We start from the raw sequence: 5,000 nt of genomic DNA on the forward strand, positions 1-5,000 counted from the left end.
GCTGCCCGGGCGGGCCTGGCCCCGGAGCTCGGAAAAAAAAAAAGGATCGGGCCCACTAGAGACATGGACCAGGCCGCCCTGGGCTCACCTTCCCCGGCCGCAGCGAGGGACTGCCTCCCGGTCGACTGGATCGGGCCCCTGGAAGTCTGGAAAAAGAAGAATGGAACCTGACGCCTCCGAGGAGGGGGCGCCCAGGGAAGGAGGGAGATCCGGGTTGACCTGCTGACCGGACGGGAAAGAGGCCACCGGGCGTCCCCCCCCTTAAAACCTAGGGGTTGACCTGGTGGCCGGAAAGCGAACCGGCCAGCAGGTGAACCCTTTCGATTCCACGGGTTGACCTGGTGCCCGGGAAGCGAACCGGCCAGCAGGTGAACCCGTTCGATTCCACGGGTTGACCTGGTGCCCGGGAAGCGAACCGGCCAGCAGGTGAACCCGTTCGATTCCACGGGTTGACCTGGTGCCCGGGAAGCGAACCGGCCAGCAGGTGAACCCGTTCGATTCCACGGGTTGACCTGGTGCCCGGGAGGGGACTCTGAAAATTTTTCAGCCCTTTCGACTCGGGGTTGACCTGGTGGCCGAGAGGGGACTCGCACGGCAGGCAAGCCGCCCTGGGCTCACCCTCCCCGGCCGCAGCGAGGGACTGCCACCCGGCCGACTGGATCGGGCCCCTGGAAGTCTGGAAAAAAGAATGGAACCTGACGCCTCCGAGGAGGGGGCGCCCAGGGAAGGAGGGAGATCCGGGTTGACCTGCTGACCGGACGGGAAAGAGGCCACCGGGCGTCCCCCCCCTTAAAACCTAGGGGTTGACCTGGTGGCCGGAAAGCGAACCGGCCAGCAGGTGAACCCGTTCGATTCCACGGGTTGACCTGGTGCCCGGGAAGCGAACCGGCCAGCAGGTGAACCCGTTCGATTCCACGGGTTGACCTGGTGCCCGGGAAGCGAACCGGCCAGCAGGTGAACCCGTTCGATTCCACGGGTTGACCTGGTGCCCGGGAGGGGACTCTGAAAATTTTTCAGCCCTTTCGACTCGGGGTTGACCTGGTGGCCGAGAGGGGACTCGCACGGCAGGCAAGCCGCCCTGGGCTCACCCTCCCCGGCCGCAGCGAGGGACTGCCTCCCGGTCGACTGGATCGGGCCCCTGGAAGTCTGGAAAAAAGAATGGAACCTGACGCCTCCGAGGAGGGGGCGCCCAGGGAAGGAGGGAGATCCGGGTTGACCTGCTGACCGGACGGGAAAGAGGCCACCGGGCGTCCCCCCCCCCTTAAAACCTAGGGGTTGACCTGGTGGCCGGAAAGCGAACCGGCCAGCAGGTGAACCCGTTCGATTCCACGGGTTGACCTGGTGCCCGGGAAGCGAACCGGCCAGCAGGTGAACCCGTTCGATTCCACGGGTTGACCTGGTGCCCGGGAAGCGAACCGGCCAGCAGGTGAACCCGTTCGATTCCACGGGTTGACCTGGTGCCCGGGAAGCGAACCGGCCAGCAGGTGAACCCGTTCGATTCCACGGGTTGACCTGGTGCCCGGGAGGGGACTCTGAAAATTTTTCAGCCCTTTCGACTCGGGGTTGACCTGGTGGCCGAGAGGGGACTCGCACGGCAGGCAAGCCGCCCTGGGCTCACCCTCCCCGGCCGCAGCGAGGGACTGCCACCCGGCCGACTGGATCGGGCCCCTGGAAGTCTGGAAAAAAGAATGGAACCTGACGCCTCCGAGGAGGGGGCACCCAGGGAAGGAGGGAGATCCGGGTTGACCTGCTGACCGGACGGGAAAGAGGCCACCGGGCGTCCCCCCCCCCTTAAAACCTAGGGGTTGACCTGGTGGCCGGAAAGCGAACCGGCCAGCCGGTGAACCCGTCCGATTCCACGGGTTGACCTGGTGGCCGGGAAGCGAACCGGCCAGCAGGTGAACCCGTTCGATTCCACGGGTTGACCTGGTGCCCGGGAGGGGACTCTGAAAATTTTTCAGCCCTTTCGACTCGGGGTTGACCTGGTGGCCGAGAGGGGACTCGCACGGCAGGCAAGCCGCCCTGGGCTCACCCTCCCCGGCCGCAGCGAGGGACTGCCACCCGGCCGACTGGATCGGGCCCCTGGAAGTCTGGAAAAAAGAATGGAACCTGACGCCTCCGAGGAGGGGGCGCCCAGGGAAGGAGGGAGATCCGGGTTGACCTGGTGACCGGACGGGAAAGAGGCCACCGGGCGTCCCCCCCTTAAAACCTAGGGGTTGACCTGGTGGCCGGAAAGCGAACCGGCCAGCCGGTGAACCCGTCCGATTCCACGGGTTGACCTGGTGGCCGGGAAGCGAACCGGCCAGCAGGTGAACCCGTTCGATTCCACGGGTTGACCTGGTGCCCGGGAGGGGACTCTGAAAATTTTTCAGCCCTTTCGACTCGCGGTTGACCTGGTGGCCGAGAGGGGACTCGCACGGCAGGCAAGCCGCCCTGGGCTGACCCTCCCCGGCCGCAGCGAGGGACTGCCTCCCGGCCGACAGGATCGGGCCCCTGGAAGTCTGGGGGGGGGGGGGGAATCGCCCCACGCCTCCGAGGAGGGCTGCCCGGGCGGGCCTGGCCCCGGAGCTCGAAAAAAAAAAAAAGGATCGGGCCCACTAGAGACATGGACCAGGCCGCCCTGGGCTCACCCTCCCCGGCCGCAGCGAGGGACTGCCTCCCGGCCGACTGGATCGGGCCCCTGGAAGTCTGGGGGGGGGGGGAAATGGAACCTGACGCCTCCGAGGAGGGGACGCCCAGGGAAGGAGGGAGATCCGGGTTGACCTGGTGACCGGACGGGAAAGAGGCCACCGGGCGTGCCCCCGTTAAAACCCCTAGGGGTTGACCTGGTGGCCGGAAAGCAAACCGGCCACTGGGTAGGCCGGTCGGCAACCTAGGGGTTGACCTGGTGGCCGGGAAGCGAACCGGCCAGCAGGTGAACCCGTCCGATTCCACGGGTTGACCTGGTGCCCGGGAGGGGACTCTGAAAATTTTTCAGCCCTTTCGACTCGGGGTTGACCTGGTGGCCGAGAGGGGCCTCGCACGGCAGGCAAGCCGCCCTGGGCTCACCCTCCCCGGCCGCAGCGAGGGACTGCCCCTCCCCACCCCCCGGCTGACAGGATCGGGCGCACTGGAAGTCCGGGACAGTATTTTCCCCGACGCCGGGGAGGGCGGGCGGAGGGGCTCTGGCGGCCAGCCCGGGCCCCGGAGCTCGAAAAGGAAAAAAGGACCGGGCCCGCGAGAGACGGGGGCCCTGCCGCAGGGGGGGGGGCAGTCCGACCGGGGCTCACCGTGCGGCAGGCCCGGGCGTCGGCAGGGGAAAGCGGGCGAGGAGGCGCGGGGCCGGGTGCCTACGGCCATACCGGACCGAACGCCCCCGATCCCGTCCGATCTCGGAAGGTAAACCGTCCCGGGCCTGGCTAGTACTTGGATGGGTGACCGCCTGGGAATCCCAGGTGCCGTAGGCAGCTTTTCCCGGTCCGAGTCAGCTCTCTCTCCTTTTCTGGGGGGGAAGGAGAGGGGGGGACGGGCCGGAAAGCCCCTCGTCGCTCCTGCCGAGTCGGAGGTCGCGGCCGCAGGTCACGGGTCTGGGCGCCTGGGGTCCGGCTCCCCACCCACCCGGCTTCCTCCGCGGAGGACCCCCCCCGGGGCCACCGAAGCCGCTGGGGGAGACGCCGGGCATGGGGCGGACTGGCCCGGACCCTCCCGGCCGCCGGCCCGCAGGTCCGCCCCGAATCCCCCCCCGCGGCCACCCAGGCCAGGCCTGGCCAGGCGGGACGGACGGCGGGTGTCCAGCGCCCAGCGGCTTCCTCCAGCGGGGACCCACGGACCCCAAAGCCGCAGGGGGAGGCCCCGGGCCTGGGACGGACTCGCTCGGACCCCCTGCGCCCGGCCGCCGGCCCGCGGGACCGCCCCGAATCCCCCCGCGGCCACCCAGGCCAGGCCTGGCCAGGCGGGACGGACGGCGGGTGTCCAGCGCCCAGCGGCTTCCTCCAGCGGGGACCCACGGACCCCAAAGCCGCAGGGGGAGACCCCAGGCCCGGGACCGACTCGCTCGGACCCCCCGCCTCCCCTGCGCCCGGCCGCCGGCCCGCGGGACCGCCCCGAATCCCCCCGCGGCCACCCAGGCCAGGCCTGGCCAGGCGGGACGGACGGCGGGTGTCCAGCTCCCAGTGGCTTCCGCCAGCGGGGACCCACGGACCCCAAAGCCGCAGGGGGAGGCCCCGGGCCCGGGACGGACTCGCTCGGACCCCCCGCCTCCCCTGCGCCCGGCCCCCGGCCCGCGGGACCGCCCCGAATCCCCCCGCGGCCATCCAGGCCAGGCCTGGCCTGGCGGGCCGGTGTGCAGCTCCCCCGGGCTTCCTCCCCCGACGACCCGCGCCCCCCTGAGCCGCAGGCGGAGACCCCGGCCCCGGGGCGGACCGGCCCGGGCTCGCCCGAGCCCCCTGCGCCCGGCCCGCAGGACCGCCCCCCCGAATCCCCCGGGAGAGGCCCGGCCTGCACGCCACTGACGACCCGCGGCCCCCAAAGTCGCAGGAGGCGCCCCCCCCCCCCCGGTTAGCCCCGTCTCGCTCCGCGCCCCCCGCCCCTCGCTGCCGGGACCGGGCGCCGCCCCAGAGTCAGCCGCAGCCGGCCGGCCTGAGAGCTGCCCTCCTGTGGACGACGGTGAGTTTACCTTGATACTAACCGGCCGTCAGCCAGGTCAACCCCATTGCTAGACTGGGGTGGACCTGGTGGCCGAGTGGGGACTTGGAACATTTGACAGCTGCTTCCCGGGGCTTGACCGGTTGTCCTGAACGCCCCCCACCCCCACCCCCAGCCCCCGGCTCCTGCTCCCCTCTCCCCAGCCTCGGTGCTCCGCTCCCTGCCTCGGAGGCTGCCTCTCTGCGGCGCCTGCATCGCCTCCGAGGACGCGCACCCTCCGGAGGCTGGACGTAAACCCACCACTGCCGCCGACCCGGCTCTCCGAGGGACGACTGTGAGGCCCCCCACCCCACCCCACCCCCGGACCGCCCTGGGGA

The 5,000-nt window shown here is 70.7% G+C and overlaps 1 non-coding gene across 1 annotated transcript; it reads left to right on the top strand.

Moving 5' to 3' along the window:
• Positions 1 to 3,327: 3,327 nt before the first annotated feature.
• On the top strand, positions 3,328 to 3,446 carry LOC135978462 (5S ribosomal RNA). The gene has a single exon (XR_010595881.1). It is a non-coding gene; the product is annotated as a 5S ribosomal RNA (ribosomal RNA).
• The last annotated feature ends 1,554 nt before the right edge of the window (positions 3,447 to 5,000 follow it).

The sequence above is a fragment of the Chrysemys picta genome, unplaced genomic scaffold, assembly GCF_011386835.1.
Source record: "Chrysemys picta bellii isolate R12L10 unplaced genomic scaffold, ASM1138683v2 scaf268, whole genome shotgun sequence".
Lineage (NCBI taxonomy): Eukaryota > Metazoa > Chordata > Testudines > Emydidae > Chrysemys > Chrysemys picta.